This window comes from Anas acuta, chromosome 2, assembly GCF_963932015.1.
Source record: "Anas acuta chromosome 2, bAnaAcu1.1, whole genome shotgun sequence".
In the NCBI taxonomy this organism is placed as follows: domain Eukaryota; kingdom Metazoa; phylum Chordata; class Aves; order Anseriformes; family Anatidae; genus Anas; species Anas acuta.
In genome coordinates this window covers 38,180,223-38,205,336 of record NC_088980.1, presented here as the reverse complement: position 1 = coordinate 38,205,336, position 25,114 = coordinate 38,180,223, and the positions used below count along the sequence as shown (strand labels likewise).

General features: G+C 39.7%; 1 long non-coding RNA gene across 5 annotated transcripts; it reads right to left on the bottom strand.

Moving 5' to 3' along the window:
• Positions 1-3,169: 3,169 nt before the first annotated feature.
• LOC137852528 (uncharacterized) lies at positions 3,170-25,110 on the bottom strand. 5 transcript variants are annotated; one of them, XR_011093912.1, is made up of 6 exons: positions 24,913-25,110; positions 20,364-21,963; positions 19,270-19,385; positions 7,353-7,408; positions 5,038-5,156; positions 3,170-3,531 (listed from the first exon to the last, which is right to left on the bottom strand). It is a non-coding gene; the product is annotated as an uncharacterized lncRNA (long non-coding RNA). The 5 variants fall into 5 exon arrangements; XR_011093914.1 differs by lacking the exons at positions 3,170-3,531; positions 5,038-5,156 and adding an exon at positions 5,237-7,248 and having other exon boundaries at positions 24,913-25,108; XR_011093913.1 differs by lacking the exons at positions 3,170-3,531; positions 5,038-5,156; positions 7,353-7,408 and adding an exon at positions 14,092-17,280 and having other exon boundaries at positions 24,913-25,108.
• Between the last annotated feature and the right edge of the window lie 4 nt (positions 25,111-25,114).

The following is a 25,114-nucleotide window of genomic DNA, read 5'->3' as shown; positions in this document are numbered from 1 at the left end:
AAAGGTTGACAGGTATAACACTGGCATTACAGGATAACCGTGTCCTTATGAAGCAGGAATTTGCAGGCCAGGCAGGGAATATGAGGGTGTCTCAAATGATGCCAGACTCCTATGTCCAGGTAACTGATCTGAGACCCTAATTTCTCTGTATAGCCCACAGGAAGAAATAGGCACTTGAATAGGTTTGTTCAGGACACTGAAGTTAGAGTATGATGGATTGCAGCCCACAAAGCATTTCCAGAGGCAGCAAGCCTTGCTTGCTTATCCTTGTATATACACATTCTCCTCTGTGCTAGTGACCTATTACACCTACCATCAAGAGCAAGATGGAACGTGTCTGCTTTTGGGGACTGGCACAGTCCTTTTCCTTCTGCTATCGCCTGTTCTTCCCAAGGGGGGAACTTGATTGAAGTGGGGCAATGACCAAATGGCACCTGATGCTAAACCCACAGCTTCAGACTGTCTTAATCCAAGCTGGTGTTTCTTCTCTCTCCAGTTTAGCCTCTCTCTGACTGCTTTTTTAGTGAAAAGGGAACACCTGTCATATGTGGCATCCAGCAGGTTCAAATGTCTGATCTGAATGAAACATAGTCAGGGTTTGCAACACGGGTGTCTGTTCTCCATCTGAGTGTCCTAATAACCTCTTGGTTACTGGTTTCTCCAGAGTTGCCTTAAAACACTTGTTTCATCGTGATATAAGGAGGGAAATTTCTGAATTTTTGGCAGGATAGTAAAACCACCCAGCTACAGTCTCAAGGCATGCACCCTCTCTCCATGGGAGGCGAGCAATCACACTCCACACTATTCCCTCAGGTACTGGCCCAGCTCCACGGCTGATAAGGAAGGATAATAGGTCTATGGCCCCACCTCCTTCCTTTACCTTTTTGACATCCTGCTCCCCAAATCTGAGTGACAACAAAGGCTATTGCCGCATTTCCCGGGCTGCCTAGGACACCCACAAGGCAGCCTGTCAGGTCCTGCATGGATGCCAGGGCTCGACTGGGAGCAGAACATCTGCAACACGAACAGTTCTGGAGCCTCAGAAGCATTTTCTTTCATTTCCAAATACCAGCAGCATCACCCTGGTTTATCTGAATTACTTCAGGGTCCAAAGTTCCCTGCCTACGCTGCTGTCCTTTCCTCTGTGAAATGTCCCCTACGGGTATGTGCCAAACATCACCTGTTGGAGGGGCAGGAAGGATGGGGAAATTAGGCAGACATTGAGAAGACTCAAGCAAAGCAGAAAGATAATGACTGCTCCAGCCAGTGCTGGCAATCGCTGTGCAAACTTCCCCGCACAGCAGTGCCAATGCAGCTCGCTCCTGACTGCGACACACCTGCTTGCTGAGAACTGTGTATCTCTGTGCCAGGGCTGCCCACCTCACCGAGTGCCTGCGACTGCACTGCTCTGTACTCCCAGACAATGCCTGCAGTGGAGGGGAATCAAACAAAACCCTTCACTTTTAAAAGCAAACAGCTAAATTCAGACCTCTAGCTCCAAACAATGGTGTGGTAACCCACTCTTTCACATCTCTGCTGTGTGTATACATGCTGTATACCAAAGCAGGAAGTCACACTTTTCTGTCTGTAGAATCCTCTGTGTGATTTACAAAACATCGCTGAGCTCGTTTTAGGAGAATTCATTGCTGGAAAATGATTTTCAGTTATTGTTTTATTAATCAGCACATGCCAAATCATATCTGCAGAAGAAAAAAAAAAGAAAAAAAAAAAAAAAAAAAAAAAACACTGAAAGAAACCCAAACAAAAATAATAGAACAATTATTGCTTGAAGATTTTGATTGCCTATAAATTATAACTCTATTCAGCTCCATGACAATTTATGTTTTCATTTATGAAACCATTCTTGTTATTAACTTTCAGTCTTGTTTACTGGGGGAAGCAGGAATACACCAAGCAGGCAAATCATTTTAAACTATGTCCTGAAAACCTAGGGTTATGGCACATGGGACACATTTATTACCACTGTTTTAAAGCACACGATAAGTTTAAAATGGAGCCCTATTTCAAAAGACAGGGGTTGGTCAGGACAAGGCAACTTACCAAGACCACAGTTCCTAATGCAAAAGTGTCAATGTGCTTGGTATATTCATAATGTGTTTATTCTCATTACAGTTTTCAATTTGTCAGTGTTTTACTGGCATGCAACCACAGAGCATAGACTGCTATTGCTGGTTAACCTTGTTATTGCAGACAAGTTACAAGTCCTGACAAGAGTTTGATAACTGTGCCTACTTATTTTAAGCCATACATGAGGAAAGGGTAGGAGGTTCAAAGTAAGTTATGCTTTCCTGTGTGAGTCCCCATATGATCACTCAAAGTTACTGTAAATATAAAAGCAGAAGTGCCTGATTGCCATTTTGTCACTATGACACTAGGCAAGAAGGTAATAAAAAATAAAAAAATATATATAAATAACAAGCATAATCAAACACAAGGATGAAGTTATAAAAATGTAAAACCCTGGAGCCTCAATCCTCTAAAGCAAATGTGTGGATTTAGCCACCTGCACAGGTGTTTTCAGGATCAAGGACTCATTCATTTGCAAATAATCTTTCCTGGAATCTATATCCCAGAAGAAACAGTGGCCAAACAGGTAAATAGTGGAAATTAGCATTTCTTATGGAAAAAAATATGTTTTTCTCCTCCTCCTCTTGACATGTTTACAGTCTATTCACCCATCTCAGCCCCTTGTTATATCCTGTTGTACACTTTGATTATAAACTTGCTGGGTCAGAATAATCTTTTTTCCTAGTAATTTAACAAAAACAAAACAGCTTGCAAAGAAACATCATACAGCCCTGATCCTTGACTGAGGCCACGAATCACTTTTGGAATGTAAATACAATCTTACTGTTTGACCAAATGCTCCACAACAGTTAAATAACAATAAAGTGCTGGAGGAAAAGAAGAAATGAAATGTTTAGGCAAATCCTGGATGCTGTTTCATGGATCATGGTAAATGGGATAATGCTCTAAAAGCATCCCCCAAAAGAGACACCTAAATACACATGTTTAGATATTCAGGCCATGTGCTGTTCTTTTAAAGTGAGAGTTGTGCAACCCTAAAATTAGAGGATTCACTTCCTATTTACAGCTTGCAATCTAAATTAGAAATTCACCACAGACTGCCCCCCCCCCCCCCCCCAAAAAAAAAAGGGCTTAAAAAATAAATAAATAAAGGGAAAGTCATTGATCTTTAACAAGCATCTGCCAGTGGCTATTTGCACATCAATTCTGATTGTTGTCCTCCTGTGGAGAGAAATGGTGCTGCCCCTTGTATGCCTTTGGTTTGAGCAGAACTTCCTTATCATTAAGGTCCATTAGTGTTCATTAGTGTTGCTACAATATGAGCAGCCAACATATGGGAGGCAGAGCAGACACAGGTAAAATTCCTTTCCCAAACAGCATCTGACACGGCTTGGAAATCTTGCTTCTTCAATCTAGGAGCATGTTGCTTCTGAAAAATGCAGGACCTTCCACATAGCTTTCCGTCAGTTGAAGTCCATTTTACTAAAAGTTTTGAAATAAAAAAGGGTTAGCAGGTTTAGCAGCTAAACTCAGAGAGCTGTGAACCTGCCCTAAAAGTAAGAAAGTCCTTTACTCATTCATCTTTTAATGTTTCCTCAAATTAGATGGAGAGAAAAGATAGTTACAGGCTTCACCCTCACCCTTCTCCACCCTACCATTTAACCACAGAAAAGACTGATTTACAACAACAGTAACTTCTGTACTATCAGACATCTACAAGTTTTTCAGTCTTCAATTTTACCTTGCATGAGTAGATACTGCAGACTTAACATGCTTCAAAAAGTCAGAGCCATTTTAATGAACTACTTTTAATGTGACTACACTTCTGAGAACACAGAGTTCTTGCACAGGTGTTTCCAAGTGAAATATATTTCTGAGCCAGTTATTTTCTCTTCTGAAATCTGTTTTGACCCAAGTTTGGTTAAAATAAATAAATAAATAAATAAATAAATAAATTCGAAAGTGTTAATTTCTGTTCTTGCTGTTTGCATTCCTATGCATTGGGATACTCTAGAGTAGAAACCTCATACATAATTTCACAAAATGTGAAGGTGGAACACCTATTCTTCTAATAAATTGTTTATTTAGGAAAACCTCCCCTTTTAAGCACAAGCTCTCTGGTGCCAATTTTGCCACCTTGGTAAATATTTATACATGAATCACAAGCGTCTAAAGAAACGTTTTGGATTAGGAGCCTGACTGAAACACGGCTAGTAATAAGCACATTCATGTTTCACTTGCTGACCTTGTATCTGCTACTTTTATGGGAAAATCAAATGCTTTTCATTATTACATTCAATTTCTGTCCTATATTTCAAACCACTTTTAAACTCTGCTTCTTGAGGTTCATGCTGATGTGTAAACAGAACGTTTCTTTATGAATCATACAGAGATGTCAGCACCTTGGGTCTTGGGTAAAGTTCACAAACTTGATAAACCTAAACCTTAAGGGACTTTTTGTTAGGTCTGTGAGAGCGAAGTGGCACATTTAAATTGATTCTGTTTATACATAATGGGTAAAGGAGACTTATTTTTATACCTTGATACACCTCAGTATCAGAAGGTGAAACATCAAGGGTACTGAGGAATCAACGGGGTTGTGGTCATTCAGCCAGAATAAATGTGGTTCGTTGTACAAGAAAGGCCATGCCAGAGTTAATTCCATTTTTAGCTCCATGGTTCTCTCCACACAGTGATGTTACATAGACAGCCTGTGTAACTGCCATTGGGCCAGTAGATTTACATGACAACATGCTGTTTTGGAAAAATATTGCAGTTTAATTAAAGTGTTTTTAAAAAATAAAATAAAATAAAATAAAATAAAATAAAATAAAATAAAATAAAATAAAATAAAATAAAATAAAATAATAAAATAAAATAAAATAAAATAAAATAAAATAAAATAAAATAAAATAAAATAAAATAAAATAAAATAAAATAAAATAAAATAAATAAAAAGTGATGAGCAGAACTTAAGGATTGACTTACAGGCCCAACATCCATGTGATTCTTGTCCACTTACTTCACTTCATCCATTCATTGAAAATGCAGATCATATCTCAGCCTGTCTCTGCCCAGGATCAAAACAAGAAATTTTGATACTTTATCTGAAATCCAAGAAAATAAATAAATAAATAAATAAATAAACAAACAAATAAATAAATAGCAATGAAGACTCCATTGTAATCCTTTTATTCTCTTCAGGAGGTTGAGATTGTATACACCAATTCCAATCCCCCCAGTGCAACTGGAGGTGTCAGGTTGACTGCTTTGCACATCTCTGCAAATGAATGTTGGGGACATGAATAAAACAAGAATTGCATTCAGAAAATGAGACAGAAATGCAGGGAATATGCTGCAAAGAAGGATATTTTCCCTCAGTCATGCAAGGTTAAAAATATAGTAGTTACTATCATGCAGGTCTGTACAATATCCAGACTTTTCAGGTCTCAGAATATTATACTTCCCTTACCTAAGAGAAAGGGAACAAAGAGAAACAAGATTTAAAACAAAGAAAAGCATTTATTCCTTTTTTTATTATTATTTTTATTTTTTCCAGGTTTTATATTTGGAAAGATGTGACAGAGAAACCCTAAAGTTAAGGGGAAAGAAGACCAGAGAAATAATGTCTTAATAATTAACATCCTTACTTCTACAGTCTCGGTGGCTGATGGCTCCTTATACTAAAGTGATTGGACACGACAGAGAAGGGTTTGAGTGGACATTAATACACAGTTACACAGTAAAAAGATGAGTTATATTCCCATCAGTGTGTGACCTGCTAACATGATTTTAAACACCACTACTCTTACCTAAAATAAGTGTTCAAACACAGCGATTAGCCTGGATTGTAGCATAGCTCATTTTCCTAGAGTTAACAATGAGGACTGCAGCAAGAAAGAAAGAAAAAAAAAAGAAACAAAAACAAAAACAAAAACAAAAAGTGTGAACTAATATGGGAATACCTCCACAGCTTGTGGACAGACTTCCCCATTTAATATAAAGGCATTAACTGTGACATCCTCTCGTGGTACTTGAAAGAGAAACAAGATTACTCTCAGCAATATCACTGACAAGAAAGTGTGCACAAACAGGCTGATTATCAAAATCAGCACAAATATTTTATTTTCCTGACTGAAAATAGTTGAAAGCAAGAGGAACGAGTATCTGGTGCCAAAAATAGAAATGGTATCACTCCAGCATGGGATTTTCCAGCCAGCTTTCAAATTTGAGCCCAAACATTATTAACAATTCTAAAAAAAAAAAAAAAAAAAAAAAAAAAAAAAGTTCAGTAACAAGTTAAAAAAATAATTAAATGCTTTGGCAATTACTGTTTGTGTCCAGATCACAAAGAAGAAGTATCAGAATGCAAAGGGAAAGGTCTGGCAGCCCTGCTGAGCAAGCTATAAAAACAAGTTCCAGAAGCCTCACAAAAACAAACAACCCCTCCCAACCCAGTTTGGTTTTATGTTTTTCCCTAGAAAGTAGGAAGAGTATTCAAATATTGAACAGATTATCCCAACAGAATTAGAGTAATTCTTAATACTGATTATTAGAATATTATTTATGCCTGCTGGCTGAATGTGTCATCTCAAACTCAGTGAAATCAAAGGCACCTTAAAGCAAACTTCCCCTCCCTATTTTCTAGGGAGAGTTGGAAGAGCCTCTGGTGGCAGGAGATGAGATGGTGATGCCTACAATGTGCTGTGTGGCTGCAGGAGTGAGACAGGGTCCCAGGAGGTTGCACAGATATCTCCACTGCCCTGTTACAGAGATTCACCTCCTGACTGTGCCTGGCCAGTGGGATGAGACAGCACAAGGGGAATTTGCAAGGGGGTATTTTGCCAGTGGCCAAGCTAGTGGTTTGGTCCGGAGCACAGCATGTCCTTCGTGGGTTGGGTGTCAGAGGAAGGCAGCAGGAGTCTGGTGCTGTTGGCCACACGGTTCCACACAGACCAGCAGGGGTGGCCAGGCAGCTGCTTGTCACCGTTGTCCACAGAGAGGAGAGATGGAGGAAGTGTCCTGAGGAGTGCTGGGGTAAGATTTGAGACTGGAGATGGGGCTGAGGCTCTGGAGGCACAGAGAGGCACAGGTGTCCGCAGCCGGAGTGCCGGAGGGAGGGTCACCTCGCCAGCGTGGGCCCAGATGGCACTGCACATGGCTCACCCCTTTCCGGAGCCGTGTCCACTGAGGCAGCACCTAAGGTCACAGCAAGGCTTGGCAGAGACCTTCTAGAGCTCCCCCTCCCCTGCAGTCACTTGGATTTGGAAGGGCGGCAGGTCTGCAAATGACAAACTACTTACCCACAATCTGGGGAGTGTTTCCTGGTGACCTTGCAGAGGACAGTTCCCACCAGCACCTATGGACAACAACAGAAAAAAAAAATGAAAAAGTATGTACATATATATATATATATATATATATATATATATACATATATATATATATGTATATATATGTATATGTATGTATATATGTATATATATATATATATATATATGTATATATATATATACATATATATATATATATATGTATATATATATATACATATATATATACATATATATATATATATATATATATATATATATATAAACATAGTTCTGCTCCGTCACATATACTGAAATTACAGGACCATGGTTGGTCAGTCCCTGCCTGACCAGTCAGGCCACCTCAGCGTTGCTCAACTTCAGATATGTACCCAGAGCTGTCGGGAAACTGGATCCACTCTGAGAGGTGTAAACTCTCACCAGTCAGGCTCTGTGCACCAGGCACGGAGATAGCTCTAGTACTTGTCAGAAGGCCTTGGCCTGTGGATATAACGGCTGGTCAGCCTGCTTTGGTGCTCCCAACTAGTGCTTCTTACCTCATGCTCAAACACTGCATTCCCCCCCACTGCCTTCTCCAGCTGTGCAAGTTGCCATATGCAACAAAATGCATGTGCAGGAGCAGACTGGAAGCCAGGCCTACCAGTGCTGGGCCACAAGTGGGACCAAGTGTTGGAAGGGCTTAGTCAGGGTCACACACCATGCTCCAGGAGCCACACTGGGACCCTCCAGGCATACTGTAAGAGTACCCCTGTCATGAGGATAGGACAGGGTTAGAGGAGAATAGATTCTGGCTGGGTTACCCATACTTAAGGAATCCCTGAGAGTGATATAAAGTAGTAGCACATTCAAACTCCCACCCAGGATCACAAACTCCACAAGTCTTGTGACTTAATACTGACTCATTTTAATAAAATAAATAAATAAATAAATAAATAAATAAGCATGAAAACATGACCCAAATATAATCAATACAGTTACAACTGTACTTCACTCATCCTGAAGCAAGAGGGAGAGTGGACTGCATCTCAGTAAAGTATTTAAAGTATTAATATAATGGGAGGGGTACCAGCTCAGCTAATAAAACACTCCTCTTTCTTGCCCTTGTGTTTAATTTGCTGTTGCAGCACATGCCAAAGGTTTAGCATCTCAGCTCACTTAAGGAGTTATGACCCAGCATCATACTGGTGCCATCATATTCCAAAAGATTGAACATAGCTGTTAATTACAGCTTCCCAGCAGCTCCAGAGAGGGAACACCACAAACTGTTTAGTAAGCAGTGTACCTGCACTGAATAAAGACAAAAGCTCAATTTGAAATATTTGAGAGTAACTTTTAAATCAAAAGAAATGGTGTGAATTCTTATTACATACACTTCCACAAAAGCCTTTTTTGCTATTACCATGTACCATGTACCCTGGGATAAATGTGTGGTTTACAGCATCTACATTACAATGTATAACTTTTAGCACTTACACTTTATGCTGTGACACATGCACAGACACTTTTTTTTTTCTCCTCAATCTTCTTTTGGATATGATTTCTTAAGGCTTGTCTACATGGAGGAAGTTAAGCAGCACAGCAGTTCTGGGATAACTACTCTCTGATAGCTCCCTGTGGACACTTCATTGCAATAAAAAAAACAGACTTTATTCGGGAATAATTACTCTGCATTGTGAGTGGAATAATTATTCTAGAATAAAAATCAACCTAATTCCAAGACAAAGTGTATACATCTATGTAAGAGTTTTGACTGTTTGGATTTTGTTGGTTTTGCTGGGTTTTGTTTTTGTTTTTACCCCAGAATATGAGTAGGATGCTAGAATATCTGGATTATTTTTTTCCTGGAATGGCTATGTTAGGCCATTTTTCCTTATAGATGAAGTTATGACATTGAGTTAAATAAGATGCCTGTCACCTGGACTCTCATTAGTTTGAAGTGCAGTTTTTCTCAGTCCAAAATATTTGTTATGGCAGCCAATAACAGCCTGATGGGCCTTTCATTGACATTGTTTTTTTTCCATTCTTTGGTAACAGGGGATTTGTCCTCCTCTGTGTATTCTTCAAATAGAAAATTTGTAGCTGAAAGACAAATTGTTACAGACTTGGTTTTGTGAGATCATGCTGGAAAATATCTTCTTTTCAGTACATTTCTAGCAAAAAAGGGCAATTGTCTCTGCCTCATAAATCCAGAAGAATCAAATTGTAATTGGCAAGCTTGTATTTAATAGTGTTTTGTCCCTCCTCTCTCCCTAAATGCAACTGGCTGTTTATTTCAAGCAGCTAGGTAATAGAAATCAGAGAAGGCCATGATGGTTTTCCTGTTAAGCAAAGCTGAAATAGCTCTCCACCTGGCCAAGATGCAGGCCAACCACAGGCATCTTTCCTGATCTTTTGTCACTGATCTTCCTCCAAGTTCACTCAAGCATCCCTTACCTCCTGTATTTATGACCTCTCCTGCCTTTGTATTTTAACTGGCTCTGCTCTTAGGCTGTGGGTGGAGTGAAATGTGTAAAACCACCTGCTCATGATGCTGTGTTTCCATTAAGCTTCAGAAAAAAAGGTTTATTCAGTAATTAAAAACTCTTTTATGCCTTTAGATGTGTCTAAGCATTTCTAACAGAAATGTAAGTCACGCAAACAAATTCATTCCTCATTCATCTTCTTGGCCCGCCTTTCCATTTAAAGACCTGTAATTCTGTTTGTAGATGATCTTCAGGGTCCTTAGTCCTTTCATAATATATCCTTTCATTTCCCTCCTTACCCTTTAGCATTTTTAAGATCTGGCAGCAAAGACTGTTTCAGATACATACTGTGCTCATGATACTAATAGTGTTTAATGCATAGTCTATATATTTGAAGTATCACATGAACCATAAAGAGTTAAATTCAACTGACTTCAGTCAAATCAGCTTTATGTGCAGATGAATTGCCAGGCAAAGAGCAAAATGCAAATATTGCTCCTGATTTTGTGTACACCAGCATTTTTGGTAATTTTTAAACATTCTATATTATCTTTTAAACAACAGATGGTGTTAATAAAATTATAAACCACACCCCATAAAATGCCGAACAGCAATAGCATTTACCATGGAAATAATACAAGGTATAATATTTCTGCGTTTATGAAAAGCTAAGCACGAAAAACATTCACGTTGCAAAAGATAAGACCCAAAATACTCCTTTTCATTTCTTGTTAATGCAGCTTCAGCATTTTAATTAGTATCAATTACTGTGAATACGGTTTTGGATGTGTTTTAACTTGTTCAAAAGTTTCAAAAAAGAAAGGTTTTATTTGTTTTGTATTAGTCTCTCTCACTGCAAGTTCAGATGTGCAATGCAAAAATAATCTGCTCTAAGAAATGGAGTTTGCTTTGAATCAGTTAAAATGAAAGAGATGGATGACATGTTAAGTTTTCTGTGAGCTCTGAGTATTAAATTACTTAATAAAGAAAAGGTAAATTTGGCAACACTGGGTAAGTAATCAGAAAGTAATGAAAACACTCTTAAATAGGTGACAAGTCAAAGCTCTATCAAGGTCCAATTCTTTTTTTCAGGAAAACTCACGTTAACTTTGATCGAAGCAAGAGCTTTTGGTACATCCAGAGACGAAAAAGAATAAAGACTAGTTAATGTAGAGATCTTTATTTCGCTGACATTTTTGAAAAGTTTATAAACTACATGGAAACAGACTGGCTTTCCCCTTCAGATTAAACTTGCAGTCTGAATATCACTCCACAAGAACACTACAGTAGTTTCTCAGCCACAGTATAGAGACATATGGACAAAACAAGTGTCTTCTGTACATGCAAGAGAATGCCACCAAGCCTGTCATCACTTGGGTCATTCAGCACTTCCTCTGCCTATTTTGAGCCCAGCCTGCTGCCTTATCACATTATGCTGGAAGGAGAATCTGTTTCTTCTCTCCTCATTCTATCCTTTTGATATTCATAAGTCAGTCCTCTTTCCCCCAAGAAGCCCAACAGTCATGGCAGTTCAGCTACTTATCCAAAATAAACGAAAGTAAAGTGTGTTTGTTAGAGAGCAAGGAAAGAAGTGTTGTATGGAGAACCTGAGCATAGCTAGACTACAGCACAGTAAGTGTGAACCCAGTCAGACTGTACTCTTAATTATGGAAAGTAGTGATTATGCAGGATGAAAGTCCCGTCTCAGCCAACTGCTGCCAGGTCTACCTGTCTTAAGGTGTTCCAGCAAGGTGTGTGGCTAAATCTTCATAGCTCCACCTTCCTTTCATAGTCTCCTGTGGCATGTGTGTGTCTTCATTTTATAGTCTTCAGGGCTAGTCCTCTGAGTTCAGTTTATATGAGTCAAGAGACTCACGCTGGCGTTACCGAGATCAGAATCTAGCCATTTGTATGTCTGAGCACATATTCTCCTTGAAACAAGTTTGTGGTAGTATATTCAGGAATGTTTCGCACTCGGGTTCAGATCTGGTTCCAGCTGGAGTTCCCTTGTAATGTTCCAAATCTCATTAAGTTAATGAGAGTTTTTTTCCAGCAATTTCAACGGGATTCCCTGTTTCTGTGCCCACATCCTCAGCTCAGCAAGGCACATGGGAAGCCAGGGTGAGTTCCAGGAACAGAAGGCCATGCTCCATCCCAGCCTCTCTCCTTGAAGCAGGACACTGAAAGAGGGTACCAGAGCAAACATGCCAGACAGAGGTGGCTGGTAGCCACTCTTGCCTGCCTTCCCTATGCCTAGAAGATCACAGTTCCCCAGTCTTCCTATTTTCTCTGTGTACTGGTGTGGTCAAAGATCTGGATTTAGGAGTTACACATAGAAAGTTTTTACAAGTAAACAAAGGAAAATAAATGAAGATTTGTGTGTGTTACCAAGCTTGGACAGTGCACATTGACATTGCAGAGGTGGGCTATAGTGTAACCTCCACCTACAAGTCAATTTCAACTACTTAACAAGTGTATTTTTCCTTTCCATGTATATTACCAAATTGAATTGTCACATCTGGCTGCCTTGCTGACCACCCCCATCCCCCCAAAGAAAGTGATCTCAGGGTGGTGAGGCACTGGGACAGGTTGCTCAGAGAAGCAGTGGATGCCCCATCCCTATAAGTCTTCAAGGCCAGGCTTTGAGCAGCCTGGTGTAGTGGGAGGTGTCCCTGCCCATGGAAGGGGACTGGAACCAGGTGGTCTTTCAACCTGAGCCATTTTATGATTCTATGAAAAGAGATTCGCCTCAGTTGAACTGAGAGATGGCTATAAACCTTACACAACTGGTGACAAAGCTTACTTATTTTCATGGAAAGAAGACTCCAGCAATCAGGACAGTCAAACCAGTACCTTTAATGAGAACTAGATTCACCCACACAAACAAGCTGTATGGACTCAGAGATACGTATCTTCTCATATCCAAATCATATACTTCCTATTAGCACTACAGTTATTATACAGACTCACTAAGAGAAGTCTATCTTCCTAAATATTTATTTAGTGTTGATAGAATTGCTTACAAAACCTCTCTCTCATTCTGAGAATCTCTTACAAGACTCCCTTGTTCCCAAGTTCATTATAGCTACGTATATTATTACTGTAAATCTTTCTAATGCCTGAAATGTTTGGCTCTGAAGAACATTTTTATAATGAGGGTGGGGCAACGCAAAACTTTTCCTCTCCTAATTCATTGCTAAATTGTATTTGCAAGTTCAAATGCCAGAGTGATGAAATCACAATATTATTCATTGGATTTTGTTTGATTATTTGGTAGTGTTGTAGGGAAGGTATCTATAAAACGACATGAAAAGCAAAGCAACAGAGCTTTAGGGGTTTTCCGGAACTTCTCTTCCGCACACATCAATTTTACTGTATGACTGTCCTGAAAGATTTATGCTTTGTGTTTTGAGGGCCAGGTTTTAAATGGCTTCACAGAATAAAAATATTAAAATTTAAATGCAACTTTAAAAATGTGTGTTGGACCTTTGGGCCGTCTGAAGAGGTCAAGTTCAAGACACTTATAAAAAGACCATTCCCAGAGAGACTGCATGGGAAAGCCTATTAACATTACTGCTTTCCCTTTATTTCCCCTTTGATCATAAAATAAGGTTATGGGTGGCAAAAGCTGTAGTGGTGGGAAGATCCCAAATAGGATAGTATGATTAAATCTACTGAACATAAAAATAATAAATATTTTAAAAATAAAAATAAAAATAAAGCAACAATATGGTGGGGTACCAAGCAAGACTATGAGTACAAAGTCCCTTGCTAAGGAGGAAAGAAAGGAAGAAAGGAAGAAAGGAAGAAAGGAAGAAAGAAGAAAGGAAGAAAGGAAGAAAGGAAGAAAGGAAGGAAGGAAGGAAGGAAGGAAGGAAGGAAGGAAGGAAGGAAGGAAGGAAGGAAGGAAGGAAGGAAGGAAGGAAGGAAGGAAGGAAGGAAGGAAGGAAGGAAGGAAGGAAGGAAGAAAGAAGAAAGAAGAAAGAAAGAAAGAAAGAAAGAAAGAAAGAAAGAAAGAAAGAAAGAAAGAAAGAAAGAAAGAAAGAAAAAGAAAGAAAGAAAGAAAGAAAGAAAGAAAGAAAGAAAGAAAGAAAGAAAGAAAGAAAGAAAGAAAGAAAGAAAGAAAGAAAGAAAGAAAGATGGATGAAATTTAAAATGGCTGGTACAAGTTCACAATATGAATTAAGATTTAAAAAAAAAAAAAAAAGGAAAAAAGAGCAATTTCATTCTGCTTTTATTACATCTCATTTTATTCACACTAAATAAATATATAAATAAATAAAAATAAAAAATATTATTTAAAGAGTTTCTAAATCCTGAGTGAAAATAAACAAACTCAGCATCTGGCATAAGAAATAGCAAAGGACAATTGTGTGTTTATGCTAGGGACATACCTCAAAATCTCCATATTCCATACAGGGAATATCCAAGGCCTCTTTCTCCTACTTCTGCAGGCCTAGTAGTGACAGTGACTGATTTTGGCAAAAAGAGGAAGAATATATGTCTGCACGAGCAACTCTGGGCTTATTTTCGCCTTGTCTTTTTTCAACTTTTTTTAATATTAATATTTCATTCTAAAAGCTGATTTTTTTTTCCTCCATTTTACTGTCTTTGGTAAAATTTACAAAATATGTTATATGAATGATCTTCCTTTCCTACTAAAGGCATTTATACTATGTGAGTATTAAAAGGTCCATAGTGCTGAATAGACTCAAACTCATTGATTTTAAATGGTCCCATATAAATAAAAGCAAAATTTGGCTCTCTAGAAGAAAGCTCTGTTATTGTCATGAATATCTTAAGTGTAATCATTTTTCTTTTAATTAACATTCTAAAGAGAAGAGGAAGTTGGAAATCCAGATAAATCTGTTATGAGTCAATTAAGAAGCCAGGATTAGCATATGTAATCAAGATGGGTGCAGCAAGGTTTCATGGAAGAGTTCATGAGGAAGCAACCAGGATGCATCATTTGCATGGGCAACCTCCTTGGTTTGTGTTCTTCTCAACCTCAGTATTGTTGACTTGACTCACTGCATGAATATTGCCAAGCAGTAGCAAACCACGATTTCATTTTCCTGCTCTCACTAGTACATCTTAGCCAGACATGCGGTTTTAAAAAAGACAAATCATATGAACTATGACAAACAGTAGCCTTTTTACTCTTTCTGCAGATTTTTTTTTCTTTTTTTTTAGAGACTTTCCTAGACCCCAGTTGTATAAATATCATAAGCAGATATGCAGATGTTTCTACTTTTCCTTGATCAGAAAGATGATATTGAATACCCCTCAGGCATTAGGAGTGGGATATTTCACACATAGGTCACCTGAGCGAGTGAAGCCTTTATCAAGGGGTGACGGATTAGTGGAAGACATAAAAGGAGTTGATGAACTCACACCAGGTACTATCAGATGAGTATTTATATTCTAAAGCCAATGGCAAATTTACAAGAGAATGCAGCTTTTTTTTTTTTGTGGTGAAACAAAACAAAAAAAAAGACCTTTATGTGTACAAAGGCTGAAACCTTTAACATTTGTGAGCTGATTATTCTACAGAGGCAAAATTATGGAGAATCTTGGAAATCTTGGTAGTGTATCTGTTTAATAAATAAACTGAATCCCTCCTCATGGGAGGAAAAACTAATGTTTTCCTCACTTCCAATTACCCAGAAAGAAGAATTAATGCCTTTTAAAATATGATACTTATCAGAAATAAAAATTACTGAATATGTATCTGTGATCTCAATTGTCCTGAAAAAGCTGTCCGTGGCATTACAAAACAATATAAACATAGCAGAGTTTCTGAAGGACAGTCACTACTGAACTCATTTCCAAGGTATGGCATAATTTTGCTTAGCTCTGCAGATTAACGGAGTTTGATAAAAACTAAACAATCATTTGTAAATCTCAAGCCTCAGTTACCATGGTTCACAGGAAGCTGTACACCTAATGGTAGTTAAAACAACCTGTTGTTTTGTAATGACTGGAAAAAGAGTATTGAATGCAAAGTAGATAAACTGCATTTAAGCCTCAAAGATAAAACTGGTAAAGGAAGATCATGTCTTCTTTTGCTGAACTTCAGTAGTTATAAGCTTTGTACAACACTGCTTTTCCTCATATTGCCTAAGATTTATATTAGTTTAACATGCGATGCAATCCCTCCAAATTCAGCAAAGAAAATGATACTGCTTCACAACTGGACTTTCCTAATTCAAAGTTTACTGAAACAAAAGACTGCTTCATTTTTTATTTTTTATTTTATTTTTTTCATTCATGCTGCGGAACTGGAAACACTTCAATGAGTATGAAAGATAGTACAGTCCTGACACTGTAGTAAAGACTGATCGTTATAATCATGGCAATGATAAACCCTTATTTTAAGACAGAAACTTCAAAGTATGAAAACAAACACATCTACTGGACTTTATTTCTCTTACTGAATCATGCTCCATTATATTTCTCTACATCATAGTCTATCTAAAAGCAACAAAAAGGAAGGAACCCTGCACATCAGAAATGCTCTACATGGACTACATTTTTAGAGGACATAAATACATTAGAATATATCAATGTATATGAACAAATTAGGGTACAAGGGTGTGTTTCAGAGACTTTTCAATGTGTGCACACTATTAAAATATGTCTGAGATCTGTTTAGAGAAAGCAACAATTATATTTCTTATTAAAGAATATGCAATTACAGCCCTCTTTACACTTCCTGCTTCCTTCAACAATGAAGACCTGTCTGCGTCGAAGATTATAAAGTCCTGCACTGTTTCACTAGGTCACCAGCCTGAACAGGCCAATCCACTTTCATGGCAATTTATTCCTGATTTTCTCTCCTGAGCCAACTTCTTTTATTATAATACTGAGACTAACTGGAGATTTACAGCATTGTCACTGCAAGAGAATTAGCCCCTGTGAAATTAAACAGAATGCTGTTTAAACTTAAACTCCAGAAACTTTTGTGAAATCCCTAATGTATTATTCTCATGACTACTATCTTTAAAATCTTCTTCAGACGCTGAAAAATCTGAACCTCAATCCTCCTATTTTTCCCCAAAATTTGTCACAGCCATAGCTGTGCTGCAAACACTTTGTATACTAAATCATTATTTTAGTTCCTTTTTGTTTATGGTATTTGTCTGTCATCAGAAAAACCAGAAAGACTACAGTTCAGATTTCTCAGGATCATAAATGGTTTGATTAAACTACAGATGTTAATTAAGACCCAAATCTGTATCTTCATGCATAGCCAGAATAACCAGCTTGTTAGCTAGGGAAGGCCCATGATATTTAGAATATTCCATGTTGTAGGATGCAGATCACAAGTGGAAGGCTTCCAGGGCAGCTTCTGTAACCTCCTCTTCAGTTGTATCATGCAGGTTTGGGGAAAAAAACATGCATGGGACAGACTGTCTGAACAGTGCCCATACATCCTGGACATGGCAAAAGCAGACAGTTATGATATGGCAGAGCAAACCTGTGTGCTGGGCTGCCATCACATTGGCAACATTTTTGTAAGATTATATTGCTCCCTGATTTGAGAAGCTTGAAAGCAGATTAAGTATATGTGTGTATATATATATATATATATATATATTTACAAAGAAATAAGCAATTTTGAATCTTGCTATGCTTTTCCTATAAATAAATAAATAACTTAGTATGTTTTTTTTTTTCCTTTTTAATTTAAATTCCACAAAAAATCTCTCAAACCAATATGAATGTCTAGCCATGATGGCCATTACAGTTTCCAGTGAGAAACAGTGAGAATTTTCATTATAAATAGTATTAAATCCAAGAGTTTTTCTGTGCTGTCTTTTGTGATACTAAATAAAATGGACCACAAAATCTACTGAGAGAACAGCTTTCAGCAGATACTAAGTACTGGTGTTCATATGAAACCAACTGCTATGAATAAACAGGTACTGATTTATATAGTTTATGGTCTAATCCAATAAAATATTCTGGCACTCCAAAACCTTGGTGCTCCAGCATCTAAGTCCCCTATCAGATATCCAGAACCTTGTTTTTAAAGTGGTGGGCATAAAGTGAGACAAGCAGCCTGGAAGACAGGCAGCACATTGTGCCTTGACCCCAGCATAAACTGGCTGGAAATAACAGGGAAGAAACATGGAGGTTTGTCCCAGATTGAAAATCCTGCCTCCCTTTAAAGCCAGGGCTTTACCTGAGGGCTACCTGTAAAGACAGGGCTCTACCCAGGGCTGTCTGAGAGATGCCTCCATCCACTCAGTATCTACACCCTGATTCTTTTTATGAAAATAGGTTCCTGTGATCTTTCCTTCAAAACTTATGTTTTATTAAAACATAGCTAGAGGAGAAGCTGTCTTGCCATCTCCCTCTGTATAACGACTCTCTGATTAGAGCGCTCACACAATCACGGGATTCATCGCTCCTGCCCTGAAAGGCCCCAGCTCACACTCGTTTCCCCCAAGGGAGGACTCTGACCATCAGGCTGATGGTTATTTTAGAACAGGCAATCTCGACCCTTCTGCTGAAATGGTGCCCTTGAGCACAAACAAATTCAGGATTCCTTAGATCATAATCTAATGTTTAAATTATTCCCAGGGTTGGGGAACACACTGAGTTTTCCTGGGATTATGTCTATCTTCTCTATCATAAATTGTTGTGGAATGCACAAAACACCTCCTCCCCCCCAGTCCAACACCCCAAAAAAGGGAGGGGGGGGGTGCAATAATGTCTTCTAGGAGTAAGTGCCATCACTACCAGAGTGACCCTGCTCCAGTCATGCCAGACAGTCTGGAGAATGCTCCAGGAGGGGCCAGGAGGTCAAGCCAACAAAGCAACCTGGGTAGAGAAATGAAATGCCATGGAGCTGAGGTCCTGAGGTCCCTGCATGAGCAGGCTTGAAAGGCAGCTTGAGAGTCGCAGGTGGAAAAGGAACTAACTCCAAGGCCTGAACCACGAAGACAAACATACTGCTTTGAGGTTTAAGCAACTGCCCAGCAGAAATTTTTGGAATCACAACTGTTTGTTCACATGTTTAAATTCCACCCGAGTCACACATTTCACACCACCTAGACCAAAATGTAAGTATTGACAGAGACATCTTTGTGCTCACCAAAGTATCTGTTTATTTATGAGAGAAAGAGAGAGAGAGTGAGAGAGAGAGAGAGAGTGAGAGAGAGAGAGAGAGAGAGAGAGAGAGAGAGAGAGAGAAAGAAAGAAAGAAAGAAAGAAAGAAAGAAAGAAAGAAAGAAAGAAAGAAAGAAAGAAAAAGAAAGAAAGAAAGAAAGAAAGAAAGAAAGAAAGAAAGAAAGAAAGAAAGAAAGAAAGAAAGAAAGAAAGAAAGAAAGAAAGAAAGAAAGAAAAAGAAAAGAAAGAACGAGCGAGAAAAAAACAATTGTTGAGGACAGTTAACATTGAAAGCACTGAGTTATTACCTTCACAGGATAATCCTTGTTGGTGCTCAGCTGACGGATTGATGTTCAAGGTATGGTGTACCTCTGGCTGGGAATCATCTTGCAAGGTTTAGGGCTTTACACTAAAAATGTTCTGTCTGTAGATAAACCACAAAGGGAGAACTGTGCTAAATCCTAATTTCACGTTGCAATATTCCTGAGGTTAAAACATATTTTTTGCAGAAGTAACATGTTTATTCTGACATTGTAACTAATGCCTTCCACTACATGAAAGAAATATTAGAGGAAACATTAGAAGAAACCTTACTGACTAGATGTGGTAAACTCTGGACATTGCTTTAAAACTTCCTTATTGTGTGCAGTTTCTGCTTAGGTCTTTATAAATTCTCTAAATTTCTAATAACAAAATGTACTTGTATCTCTAAACAGATCTGTGGTGAGGTGTTTATGTTGCCATCTATAGAGCAGGAAAAGCCCTTTCACTGGACTTGTCAGGAATGCAAGAAAAAGAGATGATTTTATCTTATTTCTTCTGGTTCCATAAACCCATTTACTAAGACCTAATGGCACACCTTGTAACTCCTAGTTAGGTATTCAGAATAGCAACATGCGTATGTTAAATATAATTTGTGAAATATATGCCATATTTGATAAAAAATGCATGTAGTCAGAATCATATGATGATTTAATTTGCTTAGATGTAAAACCTGAATTTATTATACACAACCTATATTTGTAAAAGTAGACAGTCACCTGGTTTCTCTTCACTGGTCTAATCTGGCAGTGCCTCACTAGAGGCAACAGAGTTTTTAAAAGCAGCCAAGACAAGCCAGACGCCAAGGGGAAGGAGCAGACAATGTGCAGGAAAAAGTGGTTAACACAAATATTAATACAACCCTTCAATCCTTTCCAAAATGAAAGTTTCAGATCAACAGAAGGTGGAGAGGGCAATCAGACAACAGAGAAGCGAGTCTGACGTTGTTGACGCATCTGCCACAAGTTGGTCTTTTCTTCTGTAAAGCAGAAGTTATAAGAGGAAATCTACAGGATGCAATTTACTTTCTTAGGTAATCAAAAGATCTGCAGCAGCAGAAAGTGGAGCGGAAAGTAGTTACCATCTTGAAGAGAAGCTGAATGGATTGAGGTACTGTGTAGCATCAGGGCTTGGAAAAAGAACCTTCAGTGAATGACTAGAGGAAACTCAAGCCAGTCTGGAGAAGGACAGATGAATTTGTTATTGACATGATGCACTTTTCAGTGAACAAATTTTTAGAAGAGGCATTCAGGTAGTGAGGTGACATAGGCCTAAGTTCAGGAGATTGGTTTCTAGCCAACAGATAGTGAGATAACAGAAGACTGCAGAAATACTCTGAAGTAGCTGCCATGTTCAGAAAAAAAAGTCATCCGGATCTCTTCCACTGAGCCACCAGTGATATCAGACATCAGATATGGTTCTGATAAAGCTGATAATGGCCACTTGCATTTAAAATATGCATGGAAGGCCTCTCCAGAATGGTTGTATTTTTTACTGACATTTTCATCTACAACAGATAATGCTAATATTGGTTGTTGGAGAACAGTTGCTCAAACCAAGTCTTAACATTTCATTAAGCTGCTGAGACAGTTACAGACAGACCTTGCTAGTGAGCAGTCTTTTTGCTCTGTTTCACAAGTGTATGAACGTATTACAATACAGAGGCTACCATTCTTGTAGCTTCTTAGGGAAAAAAAAAAAAAAGTTTCTGATGTGCTCAATTTAAAGCAAATCATGAAGAAAGCAAGGAATCATAAGAAGTACTAGGTAGCATGCAGTGTTTTTCAGTGCTATAACTGTAGCTGTACACTATGAGCTGGAAATAAGCCATTCTTTATAAGGTGTGTGCTACTTGGGGATGACACAAGTATTTGAGCATTACTGAGAGTTCTGTTGATCTGACGATCATCTGTAACAACAGGCAGGAGATGGTCTTCTCTATCAGCCATGGGTCAACATAACTCTCAAGTATGCACACATTTATGCAGTGTTTCTTCTTAATAATGACCATTTTATTCCAAGCCTCCACTAACATCAGATTCAGAAAAGAAAAAGAAAAAAAAAAAAGCATGTATTTATTTGGTTCTGTGATACATGCAGAGGCATTAACCCCACACCACTCCACTCCCTGCTCTACTCTACTCCCCACCTCTACTCTCTACTCATGTCTAAACATTAATGTATTTGCATGTCTGAAAGGAACTGGAAAGTATCTGCAATATTTCCCAGAGGATCTGATAGCTCTTCTCACACAAAAGCATATTTCCAAATCATTATGTCACAGTAACACTTCAACAAGGGGCACCTCAGGAAAGGCTTCTGACATAGTTTCAGTCTTCTGGTTCACCAAATTTCACCACCTCGCTTGAAAGATAAACACCTGGACATTCATATTTTCAGTTAATATTGTCTTTCTCTTAATATGTTATGTTTGTGGTTCATATAGGATGGGTCATCAATAAGATGGTCTTTGGATAAATTTACTTTTACCACTGTTCAAAGTCCATAAAACTCAGGAACAACATGTGGATTTCTGATGTTCCTTGGCAGGCTCTATATCCACAAAATCATGAGTGAATTATTGTGATTCATATGCCACTTTCATTTTTGGCAGGTAATGCTAATGGCATTGGAGAGTGATTCTTTGAATGATCTGCACTCACTTCCCTGAAATCAGGACTCTGAAAAAAAAAAACAAAAAAAAAACTCAGAATGGAGCCGTCAGTATAAAAACATAAAAATATGTATGAGCATATCCATGTATTCTGTATAGACTTTGACTGTACAAATTCAGACTTCAGAGACAAGCAGGATGAGCAGGACTTTCTATAGTTCCTGTAGAAGGTTGGGCAAGGAAACATCTGGAGATGGACACTGAGGAAGAGGAAATATCTACGTGTCAGTAATAGGAAAGTTATATTGTACACCTGCTTTTTAGGCATGCCATCTGCGCTCAGTCATACCATAATACAGCTTTGATGACATGCCACAGCTAAAGGGCAGGCAATATACTTCTTGCTTCATTGACATGAATGACACAACTCTGTAAAATTCACTGCTTAATGATATAAATCGTAACTCTCACAGTATATGGTTGCCTCCACACACACGTTCTTCAGCGCTTAAACCCATACTAAGTATTTTGATACTGAAAGCACCGAAGGAGAATTACGGTGAAAACCAATGCACACTAGGTAAGTAATAGCACCTTATCTATACTAATGCTGAACTCATTATATTATGTTGGGCTATAACTACTCCATAACATCCAGTGAATATTGTTTACAATAACCTAATAACGAGCAATTCTGTTCCCATTACCGCTCACAATCTCATATTAAATGTTTCTTGTTTCCAAAGTGAACAGCCTGACCATGTAGTTGAAAGGTATCACTACACTTTTTTAAAAGCTGAATAAATCTTGTATTCAGAAAGGGAAACATGATATTTATATATACATGTATATATATATATATATATACACACATACACACTTTTTTTAAAGTGTGTAATTTGACTAACATACAAGATCAATTAAAAATAAGATTCATATTACAGTTCTTTCTTAAAGAAGCATTTTCCACAGCATGCTTCAGAATCTTTAAGAGGGAGCATGGTCTAAATACAGAATTCAGTTCCAGTCCTGGATCTACTCTTATATCCATGTGTGGCCTCAGGCAAATGTGTTAATTTTCCTGCTTCAGTTTCCCTGTCTTTAAAGTGGGGATAACACGACTAACCCAAACAGCTTAACTGCAGTTTATAAGAGTGAGTAACTCGATTATTAGATTTCTGAGACATGAAACATGATTATTATTAGGATTCACCGACCAGCCAGTCGGGAGAGTGGGATACAAATAAAGGAGATGGGTCTTTGACAATAGAAGCATGCCAGTTAGGCAGGCAGGCAGAGAAGCTCTGCGAGGAGGCAGCTCTAGGGAGTGGATAGTTATGCCTGTAAAAGTGTGAACGTCCCCTTTGTACTGACTTTCTATTTATTACCCCATGGTACCTAGAGACTATAAAAAGCTAAGTCCTCTCTGAGAAAGGAATAGGTCCAAAACAGTACAACAAACCAGCTGCAGGCAAATAAATTTTTATCTGTGTAAGAGAGCTAGATGTTATTTTCTAGTGGAAATGTCAGAATTGATTAAAGACTTAGCATTTCTATTTAAAATGAGGGTAGTGCTTGATACATTTTAAAGGGAGAAAAAGTCAGAGGCCCGGTAACATGGAGATAATGGTGTGAATTCATTTCTGGGCTTCCTGCAGTAGTTCGGTACTCAACATACCAGGGCCAAATTCACCCCACTGTACCTCGTATAAATGGGAGTGCCTCTTAATAACTGAAAAAAAAAATTCTCCCTGCTGGCAAGGTCAATATTATTAATTGTTGTTCTTATTATTAACCTTTGGGCTTGTGTATCCTCCACAGATTAATGATTATTCAATAACTGCATTACAAGGTTGCAGTTGCTAATACCAATTAATAGAAGAGTGCAGCACAGGTTAACTGAGAAAAGCATTGACATATCAACTCCGTGGTCTTGGTCTTGTTTCTGAGACACACAAAGGTGTCTACAGGAATTGTAGCTGCCAGTTCCCAGAGCTGGAAGAGGCAATGTGCCTCAAAGTCTTTTTTTTTTTAAAAAAAAAAAAAAAGAAAAAAAAAGGAGATGGGCTGACATCCAGGGTCCCCTCTCTTCTCAATCTCTTAGGGAATAAGAAGCAGCCTCGGCTTTCAGGGAAACCTGCACTCATTGCCAGGTTCACTTTCCAGGAACTCCACATCCAAACCGTGCAGCAGCGAAGATGGGAAAGAAGGGTCTTAAAAACAAAAGAACAGAGAAAAAAGTCCCTCCCCGAGGAGAAGTTACACGCACAAAGCCAGTTCCGAAGGAGCGGTGCCGAGGGGCACACGGTGCCAGGTGACACAGCAGCCGGCACCACCGCGGGGGGCGATGCGTGGCTCCCAAAACTACGCGGCGCGGCTGGACCCGGCTCTGCTCCCGGTCCCGACGGGGCGGCGGCGAGCGAGCGGCGACCCCCGGGGGGCTGCGCACCCCCTGCCCGGCCGGCCCCGACCCCGGCCCCGGTGCTGCCTGAACCGCTGGGGGCCGAGGGGCGCTCGCTGCCCGACAGGGGCCGGGGAGGGCAGGTGTGGAAATAAAAGATCGGGGGCAGACTGGAGGGAAGGGGAGGGGGCCAGGCGGGGGCGGAGGGGGGGGGGCTCTGTGTGTGTGTGTGTGTGTGTGCGCGTGTGTCCCACCTGACTCCCTGCTCGGCGGGAGGCGGCACACACACACACAAACACACACACACACACACACACACACGCAGCCGCCGCTCGGTTACCCCCCCCCCCCCCCCCAACCCCCCCTCCGCCGCTTCCCATCGCCGCCCCCATCAAGGAGGGAGGCAGCAGGCGGGGACCCCCCCGGCCGCCCTCGGCCGCGCTGCCCCGACGGCACCGCCACCCCCTCCCCGGGGGCAGCGCGCACCTCCCCGCCCGGGGGGACCGGAGGAAGGAGGGGGTGGGGGGGGGACCGGGGAGGTGAGGGGGGGCCGCAGGCAGACGCCCAGACAGACAGACACGCAGACGCACGGGCAGGGCTGCCCCACGCCGGTACCTTGCTGCCCTGGTGGTTTCCGTCCGGGCTCCTCCTTGCTGAGGCAGCTCGGGAGCGGAGCCGAGCGGGCGGGTGCGCGCGTGTGGCTGTGTGCGTGTGTCCGTGTGTCTGTGCGTGTGGCTGGCTGGCTGTGCCTCCGTGTGTGTGTGTGTGTGTGTGTGTGTGTGTGCGTGTGCGTGCGGGTGTGCGAGAGCGAGCGAGA